Source organism: Ambystoma mexicanum, chromosome 11 (genome assembly GCF_040938575.1).
Source record: "Ambystoma mexicanum isolate Mex_15411 chromosome 11, UKY_AmexF1_1, whole genome shotgun sequence".
Lineage (NCBI taxonomy): Eukaryota > Metazoa > Chordata > Amphibia > Caudata > Ambystomatidae > Ambystoma > Ambystoma mexicanum.
This window is the reverse complement of record NC_090934.1, coordinates 859,024,484-859,037,990: the sequence shown is the minus strand read 5'-3', so window position 1 is coordinate 859,037,990 and position 13,507 is coordinate 859,024,484. Positions and strand designations below refer to the sequence as shown.

The 13,507-nt window shown below is 44.8% G+C and overlaps 1 long non-coding RNA gene across 1 annotated transcript in view; it reads left to right on the top strand.

The window, feature by feature from the left end:
• The window catches only part of LOC138504787 (uncharacterized), a 369,069-nt gene extending 357,712 nt beyond the window's left edge, over positions 1–11,357 (top strand). Inside the window, exon 3 of the long non-coding RNA XR_011279969.1 lies at positions 11,020–11,357. This is a non-coding gene — a long non-coding RNA (uncharacterized lncRNA). The remainder of the gene's footprint in view (positions 1–11,019) is intronic.
• The last annotated feature ends 2,150 nt before the right edge of the window (positions 11,358–13,507 follow it).

Below are 13,507 nucleotides of genomic sequence, written 5' to 3'. Positions count from 1 at the left end.
GGGATGAGGATATTGGAGAGCCATTGGCTGAAAAATTAAATAGAAGGAGGTTCTCCATAAAGTGTGATGGCTTATGAGGGAGCATAGAAGGGAATCTCCCAGATCAGGGATTATAATGACCTTATTCCACAGAGGTACAGGGGAGGGAGAATAGGCACTAGGGAGACAGGGAAGGTCAGGAGAGAGAAGATGATGACAGAGTGGTCAGTCCAAATTAGAGGACGGGGAGGCAGGGTGGCGATGAAGTCTGTGGAGCTGACTAAGGTGTCAACGGTGTTACCTGTTATGTAATTGGAGTGTAATATCAGTTGGGTAATGTACAGAGCTTCCATTTGATTAATGAGTGGATGGTTCATAGGGTTGGAGGGAACGTCAAACCAGATGCTGATATTTCCTAATATGGTAAGGGACTGGTGTAAAATCAAGATGGATGATACAGAGTTGCTGAGGAATTCTGCAAATATTCTATTGTAGACAGGAGGTCTGAAAAGGAGTAAGAAGCTGTGGGTTAGAGAGGGAGATAGTTAGATTTTTACTAGTAATGATTTTCAGTCAGAGTTGCAGAGTTGTTTCTCAGTGTGTAAGACTGAGAGGTGTTGGTTGTGAAGGATGGCTAATCCTCCACCTCTGCTGGACTTATTCTGAATGATCAGGGAGTAGCCAGATGAAAAGGCCTTGTGTGTGATGGGTTCAAAGCCGTCGGTGAACCTATGGGGCAGAATGGGGATGAGGAGGCCCTTGATTCCGGGACCCGACAATGGGCAAGTAGTGGGTCCGCCTAACTCGGCATGACCCGGTTCTTGCCCATTCACGGGTGCCGGAAAAAATGCAACTCCGGTGGGCAGCCGGGCTGTTTTTAACAGCACGGCTACTGCCAGAGTTGTAATGAGGCCCTATGTGTTTGTTTTTGGAGACAGATCTGGCCTTGATGAGGATGCAGGATAGCAGGTAATGTTTGAGAGGGAGGATAGGTCTTGAAGTGGGAGGACAAATTGGCATGCGCGGGGAGTGGGAGGTGAAGGGGTAAAAGGAGATAATAGGGTCTGAAAAAGCCAAATAGCCCTCTAAACGGCATTTGTCAAAAAAGAGAAAACACAGAGTGTGGTATGCTGAGTGCAAGGTTACAAGTTTATTGCAATAGACTGGGGAAAATATCAATATGAAAGCCAAACTCTCACTCCAGAATTCTCTAATGTTTGAACAGACAACAGGACTGTATATAGTACAAATGAGTGTTGTGATGTCACAGTTGTGGAAAGCTATCGCTCCTGCTCATTGGCTCCCTCTACTAAGCTACATATGGAACCTACATGTGTGCACCCAGGGATTGGACAATCGTCATCTAAAACCCCACCATGGACCTTCCCCTAAAAAAGTGCTACCTCACCATATCTGGAAATTAATTGGTAGGCCCTGAATTTCTTCTGCAGTGAAAATATACATGTGCTAATCGGGTACAATGCGGTTACACTATCCATGAACTGGCTGCATAATGACACATTTGTGTAGGTGAGAGAGTGGGAGAGACAAGTGCATCACCTTATTTTAATAAAATCAAATAGCCTATGTTTCCCCTTCCATGCCACAAGTTCCGAGGCGCAAGGCCTTGTTCACAATCCGCAATCGCCATCCTGCACTTGACAGATTTATGAATAATTATTTTGCGAGTCATCCTGTTAAAATTTCATCAAGGCATTTTAGTTGTTTTTTCTTATGCCGCTTCTTGGTCGTCCCTTCATGCCTAGCCGGGCGCAGAATACATTAATCTGTCACCTCCTTCTGATTTCCTGGGATGCTATATACTTGACAGTTTGCCCTGTGTTTGCAACTTGATTTATCTGACAGCTGACCAAACACAATAATGTCTTATTCTGCCATGTACACTTCTTGCAAGGCTCGCTCCGCCTCGATATTCCTTTGGCTATTCACCATCCAGCTGGCTACAGCATTTTCCTGATTTGTTCGACCGTGTTCAACTGGGCTTTCCTTAAAGTTGCAAAGCTGAATTCTTTGCTGGATTCACCCAAAGTCTAAAGGAGCTTCACTCTAACCTAGATTCATAATGTCATGCTTCAGAAAAACGTGTCCTGATTCAGATAGAGTGGTAGTTCAGGTGCATCGCGCTTGGGCCTGGTGGCTAACTAGGGAACTCGGTAAGGTACAGCGTACTGATAAAAAACAGCATGAACAGGGATACAGTAATGTATTAGTTGCATATATAACTGGTTTTAAGAAGCAGGATGGTTTTTTGGAGCACAGTAATGTTATGTTATGTTATTTTGCATTTATATAGCGCCTTATATCCCATTGGTATGGTCTGAAGGCGCTGGTAGGTTGAACGCCCTTGGGAACCGAAGTTCAGGTCAGTAGGGAGAGTAGGGAGAGTCAACGGCACGTGTGCGCACCGGGTATGTGTGCAGCTGGTGCAGTATTCGTGAAATAGCTGCTTCTTAGTGGAAGGTGTGGTGGTTGAGATAAGGGGTATGTGTTCGTTCTGGCAGGATTTATCCAGACCGACTGTGGCTGCGTTAGGCCTGAGGAGAACGCCTGGCTGGGGTGTGTGTAACCAGCAGTGATTACTTAGAATGTTGGGGAGTGAGCGGGAGATGTTAGTATGAGAACAGTTATACCGAATGGTGCCATAGTATCTCTGTGTTCTAGTTGAGTGGTGGTGTACAGAAGAGAGTAAGCGTGGGGTGTGATATGATGCGTTACATGCTCTTTCAAACGTTCCCTGCATTCCAGACCATACTATGTACGTCGTGCAGTTCTATCAAATAAATGCAACTATCTCAGAGAGGCTATTGGGCACAACTTCTAAATACACTCATATGCTATTGGGTACACTTCTAAGTGCAACTTTTCTCAGAGAGGGTATTGGGCACAACTTCTAAATACACACATATGCTATTGGGTACACTTCTAGATGCAACTTTTCTCAGAGAGGCTATTGGGCACAACTTCTTAATACACACATATGCTATTGGGTACACTTCTAAGTGCAACTTTTCTCAGAGAGGATATTGGGCACAACATCTAAATACACACATATGCTATTGGGTACACTTCTAAGTGCAACTTTCTCAGAGAGGGTATTGGGCACAACTTCTAAATACACACATATGCTATTGGGTACACTTCTAGATGCAACTTTTCTCAGAGAGGCTATTGGGCACAACTTTTAAATACACACATATGCTATTGGGTACACTTCTAAGTGCAACTTTTCTCAGAGAGGGTATTGGGCACAACTTCTAAATACACACATATGCTATTGGGTACACTTCTAAATGCAACTTTTCACGGAGAGGCTATTGGGCACAACTTCTAAATACACACATATGCTATTGGGTACACTTCTAGATGCAACTTTTCTCAGAGAGGCTATTGGGCACAACTTAGAAATACACACATATGCTATTGGGTACACTTCTAGATGCAACTTTTCTCAGAGAGGCTATTGGGCACAACTTCTAAATACACACATATGCTATTAGGTACACTTTTAGATGCGACTTTTTACGGAGAGGCTATTGGGCACAACTTCTAAATACACACATGCTATTGGGTACACTTCCAGATGCAACTTTTCTCAGAGAGGCTATTGGGCACAACTTCTAAATACACATATGCTATTGGGTACACTTCTAGATGCAACTTTTTACGGAGAGGCTATTGGGCACAACTTCTAAATGCAGCTTTTTTCAGAGAGGTTATTGGGCACAACTTCTAAATGCAACTTTTCTCAGAGAGGCTATTGGGCACAACTTCTAAATGCAACTTTTCTCAGAGAGGCTATTGGGCACAACTTCTAAATACACATATGCTATTGGGTACACTTCTAGATGCAACTTTTCTCAGAGAGGCTATTGGGCACAACTTCTAAATGCAGCTTTTTTCAGAGAGGCTATTGGGCACAACTTCTAAATGCAACTTTTCTCAGAGAGGCTATTGGACACAACTTCTAAATGCAACCTTTACATGTATAGGACAGAGTTTCCAATGCAAATATACTGCAGATATAATTAATTTACAGTGATGATATTTTGTTAGATGAGTGGTAGGGTAGTATGGCCTGAAGTAGTTGCTTCTGGCCCCGCCCTTGCCACACTTACTTGTTGTTGGCTTCTTGCTTCTCCTGCGGAAACCTGCAGATACAATCTGAAGTCGTCACTGAAGGAGTCGTCCTTTGCCTCAGGTCCTTAGCCGATGGGCTGCGGGGCAGAGGGCTGCCCTAGGAGAGCTGGTAATGGAGGGGAATCATCTCGGCTAGACCAATCGGAGCGGGGTGGGCCGGCTCGGGAGGCGGGAGGGAGCGGGACCAGGAAGAGGGTGCGGGGTGGGGAAGGGAAAGCAAACGGGGGATGGGAGGGCCTGGAAAAGTTTTTAGAGAGGGCCTGGAGGGCTAATGGAGCGCTACAGGTGCGCAGGACACTCACCGGCGTGGGGCCTAAACTCACCTGCACTCCAGGGTGGTAAATGGGGTGCAGTTGGGTTTGCTAAGGTACTAAACGCTCGCAGAGCGAGGTCGGCGGCCAATGGGGGGGGCTATAGGGAGGGAAGAAAGACACAGGGAAAAGCGGTCAGAGGAGGGGGAGAAAGACAAGCACAGGAGCACAAAATACAAAAAAAAGGAGAAGAAAAAAACGTACATCTGCAAGGCAGAGGCTGCAACAACGGGGTGGAATGGGGACATGAGGAAAATGGGGCCTCAACTCACCTGCACTCCAGGATGGTAAATGGGGTGCAGGTGGGTTTGCTCACGCACTAAACGCTCGCAGAGCGAGGTCGGTGGCCAATGGGGGGAGGGCTATAGGGAGGGAAGAAAGACACAGGGAAAAGCGGGGAGAAAGGCAAGCACAGGAGCACAAAATACAAAAAAACGAGGAAGAAAAGAAAGGTACATCTGCAAGGCAGAGGCTGCAACAACGGGGTGGAATGGGGACATGAGGAAAATGGGGCCTCAACTCACCTGTGCTCCAGGATGATAAATGAGGTGCAGGTGGGTTTACTCACGCACTAAACGCTCGCAGAGCGAGGTCAGCGGCCAATGGGAGAGGGCTATAGGGAGGGAAGAAAGACACAGGGAAAAGCGGGCAGAGGAGGGGGAGAAAGACAAGCACAGGAGCACAAAATACAAAAAAAAGAAGAAGAAATAAACGTACATCTGCAAGGCAGAGGCTGCAACAACAGGGTGGAAGGGGGACATGAGGAAAATGGGGCCTCAACTCACCTGCACTCCAGGATGGTAAATGGCTGTGTTCCCCACCCCACCACCTAACCTCGGTGTAGCCGCAGGGAATGTAGCTGTCAGACTTCCATGGATGAACAGGGGCAAACAGGGAACGGGAGCAAAGGCTGCCTTGGCAGAGCCTCTGAAGAAGAACATTCCGGTAATGTGGGCCAGGGAGATGGAACAATTGGGGGCACGGAGGGTAGACGGTAGGACAGAGGAAGTCGGAACTGGGACGGGGCTAGGACACATGACAGTACAATACCAAAAACACATGGAGGAAAGGCCCGGACACAGATTGCACAACAAAGCCAGTCCAGGAGACAAGAACACTTACCCAAACGAGGACAAAAAGGAAGCAGACAGCTTTATTTGCTATGTTTTCTGTGTCACATGAAAAGAAATGCAGTAAAATAAAATCTGTGTATGTTATGCTGCCAACCTAGTACACAAAACAGTCTGGTTATTTTTTGCCCAGTGCAAACATGTTCCTATATTATGGATTGTGACAAAACCGGTTTGCTCAATTCTAATCTAAGCAATTGTGTAACATGGAGCACTGCTGCTAATTTCTAAAAATCAGGCCCTTGATGGTTTATTCAAGGGTCCTTTCCCGCTCCAGCGCGCGACTGGTTAATTCCCCTTACTCCGTGTTCCTTATGTTTTAGCCCTTTCCTAGTGGTAATCATTTGCCGCTCATGCTACACCCCTGTTGGTAATTGCTGTTTATCAGGCCTTGTGCAGTGATGGTCGATGAATTAATAGGCCGATCTGCCATTTAAAAGTCTTATAGGAGTTACAGCATGGACTGATGGGCCAACATCCTAACTCTGCATCTCTGTTCCTGTTCTCTCATGCATGGTTGTGTCGTCGGAGTTGGTTACCAACAGGCTAACCAATGGAAAAAGGCATCTTGCGGGGAGGGAATGTGGACACTCCTGCTTATTCCTGGCTACCTGGCAAGTCTCTTTTGGGGATGGCTGGCATGCTTGATACTTCTCTCATTGTTCATGGATGTCTGAGCAGGTGGGCTGTACTCGCTCATTCTAAAGATCTGATGCCTAGGTTGGAAGCCAGGCCCCGCTCCAGGAATTTTCGTCTGGGTAGACCAGGTTTGCAATTAGGCGGCGGGGCAATTTCCATTGGGTGTTAGTGTGGTTATAGGTGTAGGAATAGCCAAAACATTGGGTTAGATTTTGATCAGATGAGTGATCCGGCAAAACATTTTTCCCCAGATCCGTAAAAATCCATTTGCAGCCTTCACTTGGTTTGGTTTATTGGACTGCTTTAGCAGTGTAAAAGCTTGGATTCAAAGCAGTGGAGGATTGGCAACTTTTGGCTTCAAGGCAAGTACAGTTTTCTGGCCATGGCTCAGTCACCCAAGCACTCAATGCACGGCCCCACGTTGCAGAACTAGAATCAATCCCAACACCCCCCACTCACACATTCTCAAGTATACATACTAGCTATTATTATTGGCATTACTTTCCTTTTTATGCAACCTATCCTTCAGTTATGTTTGTGGATTCATAAAGGCCCGGACCCCATTGCACCTCCCCCTCATTCCAGATGTTGTCAAATGTTTTCACCAGGATACTATCATTTGGTGAAATGGGAAAGCTAGCATTTGAGTCCATGTTTCCTTGTGTCATAGTTTGCAATTTGACAGGAGGCTACATCTCCTTCCACCCTATCTTATCTTTACTTTTAGGCCAATGTAAAGAGGTGGATAAACTAGAGAGGTCATTGGTAGAGATATAGCTGAGCCATTGGATCCGGCTTTGATCTAAGAGCCAAATAAAAGCTTGCAAAGCAAAAGATGGCTTAAACCCATGGCTGCCTCACCACAACACAAAACACATACCAGACACCCGGTCCACCCACCCCTCCACAACATAAGACCCAGAGGGGGCATCCTGCCTCTCCACCAGTACACATTATACATTCTATAAAATGTTAACATTATAATCATTTGTCGATGAACATTATCAATTATAACCCCACATGAGTGAGACTTTTCCTACAGATAGTTAAGAAAAATAAGGCATAGTGATGAAAAATGATTTACTTAGGATGACATATTGTGTAGAAGATGTGGATTTGAGCCCTGGCTTCCCGGTTCCATCTTCAACATTAAAGGGGTTGTGCCAGTCCCACAATCGGGTGCATTGGCATGCAGGCTAGGCACAGATCTGAGCAACAGTCACATCATTTGTGGACCTACCTTTCCAAATATGCATCACTGTATCACGCTATTTTACTTACCCATCCACCTCCGTTGTCTTTTGCTTGCACCACTTCCTCAGTGTCCCCTTGCCACCCTTCCTTGCAATGAACTTTAAGACACCCATTCCTCTTTTGCTCCCTCTTCCCTTGCCCACATTGCTCAGTCACCAATTCCTTGTTACTCACCGCCTTCCATTGCCCTGGCTCACATCTTGAAAGTCAACCACCTTGATTTACAGATCAGCCTCTCCCAGACATTACAAGAAGCTGTGTTTGGAGTCTTGCTGGTAATTGTATACATGGGGTGTGCACTTAGACAACGCAGAGCGAAAGGCACTGGGGGACGTGCCTGTAACAGTGCTCTCAAATTGCACGTTCTTGGAAAGCTGGCTTCATATTTCAATTCACAGAAACAGAGGGAATTGTGAGAGGAGTCCACCTAGTATCTGATGTTGGCGAGGGCGTAAGAGCAAACTATTCAATTGATTTGTGCTTTCTATGAAGATGGAGTGTGTGTGACTGTGGGTCTGTGTGTGGGTGTGTGGAATTCCGTTTGTGTGACTGTGATCTTGTGTTTCAGTGTGTTTGTGACCGTATACAGTATATATAGTAGGATGTGCCTGTGCTCGTGTGGCTATAAAGCTATATTTTTTTTAAAAAATGTACATTTATTTTTAGTATATTTTAGCCAATGCTATGTAGCCAATGCAAGTACTATGCTAGTACAGAGAACGTAAATAATCATCAAACATGATCACATAATCAAATCCATAACTTATAAAGCCACATGATGGGAGACTCAAAGAGCCTCCTGGACGATATTCATCCACACAATGGGGATTCTTTGTATGTACGAATCAGACTAGGGATATTGCACCCTGCATGGTACACATGTTCATGATCAACTTCAATACCCGGTCTATGCCCATTGTGTGGATCTGTCAATGAAACATTCATGCATTATATGTTAATTTGCCCTGTTACCTTGGAATTAAGGCATCTGTTTTTGAAACCGGTATTGGTTGTCCAAAGGGCACTAAGCACTAATGAAGCTGTACAATTTTTAATATGTTCAACTGGTAGGAAAGTTGTTTTTGCATCTGCAAGGTATGTACATCGGGTAGGGCTATTTAGGCAAAGATGTATGGGAATTGATTCACTCTAATAGCCAACAATGATAAAGACATTATAAAGAGGCTGCGAGCGTGCTCTACTCAAAAGATGTGATAATAGATAACAGTGTATTATTTGTAATAGTGTTTTTTTATTGAAGAGTATTGGTTTTTTAGTGCATATTTAATTATTGTGTCTATGTATATGATTGCTAAAAAAAAGTTATGCTAAAGGGTTTCATAATGAATAAAGCTTTGAAAAATGAAATGTAGTTACTAACAGAGTCTACAAACAAAAAAGATTATGTGTATTGTGTGTCTTGTTTGGATGGAAACTATGATGTAACTCCTGGGTGCTTAGGCAGTGGGTGAAATGGTAATTATTTACTGTGGTGTCCCACAAGTGACAGGGTGGTGGGCAGGAGGATTGTCCACACTCCCAACCCCCTAATAAACATTTGCCTCAGAAGATTAATCATGAACACCTGGAAAATACCCCAAGAGAAGATTGTTTCCGATAATGTTGCTGGTAAAGTGTAAAAAGGTGAACCTAAAAATCTGTACCTAATGTTTTCTTGCAGAGTGCCTGGCAAAGGCTTGTCTAGTGCCTATACACAAACCAACACTGTTGGCTTTGCAAATGCTTATTTTAGACAGGACTGCAGCGCAAGCAAAAGATGCAAGGACAAACATATTGCTTACAAATCAGCTGGCTGAAGACAAGCATTAAGAGATTTTTATTACACTAGGAGCTTGTTTACAGAGGAAGACCTATCATTAAACACTTGAAAAAAGCATAGATGGAACAATGACAGTCCCCATACAGCACAAATGTTGAGGCTACGTTGTGATAGAGCTAGCTCAAAGAGTTCCTGAAATTGTATGTTTTGGAAAGTAGCAGCAGGTAGCTTGTGGGAATGCCATAGGCATTTACATGGCACTGGGTGGATAAGTGACCAAACACTCCCATAGGATATGTGTCCTTCCTCACATCCCATCTCCATCCTCTCTGTGTTCCGTTGAAAGAGTTCTGGTGTACACCTAATAACCCAAACTAAACAAGGATGGGGGTAAGGCTTTGACTCAATCATAACCAGTGGCATTGCTCTGGTCAGCCTTTTATACCACTGCTTGTAAATCGACCTCAGCCCTGCCACTTATGCTAGCAGCCCTGCCCAAACTGCTGGACCACAAGAGCTAAAATAACTGTGGTGGCTTGTGTTCCAGTCCAAAGGAGACGCGGCCTAGCAGTTGCGATTGAACTCCACCTTTTGGTGACAGAAGCAAGACTCATTTGCTAATGTCTTGTCACCTTTGGTAACAGCACAGGCATTCTAAAGAATCGCTGAGGGGCAATGACTTTGTCTTGGTAGCAAGACAGCGCAGCACAACCCAGGGCTCTGTGCAAAGATCAAATGGTGCTTCAACATAGAGAGTACATTGTCCTGATTTGCCCCGCATTGGGAACTATTAGAACTCTTTCAATGGGGCGATATATACACAACTTCGCATCATTTAACAAAGATTATTTCTTTGCTCGAATCTGTAGCAGTGAGGAGACAATGGCCACCATTGCTATTAGAAAAATTCAGCATAAGACGGGAGTGATAAAGTTGAGATGGTAACGTACACTGGCTAACCCACGCAATTTGTTCTTAGTTTTGTTTATGACTAACCCAATGTTGAGAATGCTATGAAGCTTCTAGAAAGATTGTGGGCTTCATTCACAGAGCGTTTTCCTATGGGATTGCTCCATCATAACACCCTTCTTTGAATCAGGCCCTAATACTCTTCTTTGTTTATTTCTTGACTTTTTTCTTGCTTTTTCTTTTGTTTAAGAAACCGCCTTTTGGGATTTTATTTGAAATTTGTTTTGGAAGAGAGTGCTGAAATTCCTTTTAATTGTTTTGTTTTTGTTATGATGTTTAAGGTTGAGTAATAACAAGCAATAACACAAAATAAAAAAAAAAGATTAAAATATCTTTACCTTGTTACTAAGAGGTTGGGAATGTAAGTAAAATGAACAGTGTAATTTAAAAAAAAGCAGTGCAGGATCTTGCTAGAAAGTTGTAAGCAGCCGTTTAGACGGAAGAGGCGTCCCCCTCGACCTGGCTTCCGGTCTGGTTCCTGGGGGACGCTTATAAGATGGGAGCTGCAGGCAATCAGTCTCTTTGCCCAGCAGCTCCCGCCGTGTCAGTTGATCCCCACCCACCCACACCAGATAGGATTGGATGACAGAGGATGACATGTTAAGGGTCGTATGACATGGAAGTTGTGCATAAAGATGTGTACGTAGTTTTTTAAATATAATAGTTGAAAGGATCATGGTGAGGCGTTCGTATCACCGACCGGTAATTCATTTAGGGATAGTAGTAATGACTTGAATGTAGAGATATGATAATGGTATTGTGTTGTGCGATTTGTTTCTAATTTTCTTCTTTGTTACAGGCGGAGTATCGGGGCAGTCCTAGCCAATGAGGGACCTCACGCTGCAGCTTCGGCGGCAGCAGCTCGGGATTGGCCGGGCTCGAGCCGATCCCTCCACGTCCACTGACTTCCCTTCCTTAGGGCTCTAGGCCAACAACCTCCTGGTCAGTGCCCCTGAGTGTCCGGCTGGTAGTAACCAGTGTTAGCTGGTAGTAACCAGAAGCTTGTCAGTTTTTGCCGGTGACAAATAGGATGACATGGTTCACCCGTAACCGGACTGTAATGATTATGTGGCTGGGACCGTCCCAAGTTTATTGTCTTGCTCCTAATAAACTGTGACCGTGTACTTTCCAAAAGAACCTTACAAAGTTGTCTGTGTTATTTATTCTTATGTCATTACTCTAGCCAAAGGAGGTGGGGGTGTCCAATGGGGATCTCCCCGCTAAGTCCACATCAAGCAAACAAACCCTAACCAGGCCTCCAGCAGTGCAGCCCTGCAGAATGCTAATCGCTTGAAGTTGCTGCCAGGCAGGTACATGGGAGTGAAATCCCCTCATTCACTAAAAAGGACTCCCTTCTGGTGTGAGGGGCGGGGGCAGGAGGTGGCCTTGGGTGGGCTGCTGCCCCATCCATAGCCCTCCTGCTGGAAGTGCTTTGCAGCCCCTACCTAGCAAATCATGACAGAAGGATTGCAGGTGATCAAGGGCGCAGGAGTTGGAGCCCGCTGGGAGCAGTTTTTCCTTCTGTGAGCTGCCGTACTGAAGCCCCGCCTACCACTCGCTTAAAACTTGTGAGCATCCCACAAAGACTGAAGCCCGCAGGGGATCAAGGGCACGGGAGTTGGAGAGCGCTGGGAGTTTGCACATGCTGGCGAGTACCCAGAGGAACTATTATTAAAGTTACTTTGTCTGCAACTTGGCACTCTGTGAGGAAAGTACAGGCGATTAACTGCTACGTTTATTTACAATTCTCCAATGATTGAAGCCTGCTTAAGGAAGCTTCGGTCTGGTACGATTGAACTGCCTACTGGAATCCTAACGGGGAGATTTTCGATCGATAGAAAATATATGTGGGTCATTGGAAAAAGTTATTACGGAACAGTTCCAACTCTTTGGTATTGATTTAGAATGTATTAAGAAGATGCTGTTAAGGGTGTTCTAATGTTAAGGTGCGGGCAGCCCAACAGGGAACAAAACAATTGGAAACCTAACCACTAAGCACCCATCCAAAGCCACACTGGCTAAAGAATGTCTCCCCGTTTGTAGGCCAATCATGGCGAAACAGACCGACAGAGAGAGTAAAGTACTTAGCCGGGTGACTGGGAGCCATATGTGGGAGCAGGGAAGTTTGCCTCGCACCTTGGGTGGACCCATGAGAGCGCCCAGTAGTATTCATGGAGGGTTCACAGAGGGCCGGGGAGTGCGCCCGGTAATTTGGTGGGTAATAAATAGACCTATAACACATGCACTCAAAAATACATGCAACCGTGGATCACTCCACCAAATACTACACCTTTGGGGAGTAGGACAATGGGACGACCACCATATCATCACGGTGGGGTTTGCTTTAAACATTTAATATCATTCCCCAATGTGAGGGCACAGCAAACATGCCCGTCTCTCACCTAATATAATGTGGGGAGGGTTGCATGTGGGTCATATGAGACACAGGAGTTACTGGTAAATAAGTGCATCCATTATTTCAGATTCACAAGAGGGTGTAAAAACTATTATTAGAAGCAATATAGTGAAGTGTGCAAGGTAGAGTGTGCCTAACGGTGATGAAGATATGATTTTGGTTTCTCTAAAAAACGATTGGTTAAAGGATGGTCTTCTCTCTATAGAATCCCGAGAATATCCTCTGATGGGTTCGAGAATCTCAGTTAGGCCCACAGTTAACATGCAGTCCAGGGACACTTCAAATATTATCAATGTGCCCACCACAAGTGTACCCATAATAAAGAACCCAAAGAAGCAGGTTATATCCAACAGCGAGTCCAATATTGGCCTAAGTCCTAGATGCTGTAGACTCACACATCTCTGTTCCGGAACAAAGCAACCTAAGGAGAGAGCACTGTGTTTAATCTCCTGGAACATAGCTGGTTTTAAGAAACACTTGATAGGCCCTGATTGGTGCAATTATATCCGGGGATATGATGTGGCATGCTTCCAGGAAACATGGGAGTTAGATTTGACCACTTTTCTAGGCTATGAGGTTTTCTGGGTGCCGGATGCGAAGGGACCTAAGAGTAAACCCTTTGGTGGGCACTGTGGATTAGCACTGCCTTTGATTTCCAAATCTCTAACGTTGAATCTGCTTCTCCAGTCAGTATTTGGTATTAACCTTACCGGGTATTCGATTAATATCCTTGTTTAATGTGTACAATCTGGTCACTAAAAACCCTACAAATAATGCAATTGAATTAGTCAGGAATCTCTAAGAAACAAGAATAAGCCATGAGAAATTGGAACATCAAATTCTACTTGTGGGTGATTTAAATTTGCAAATA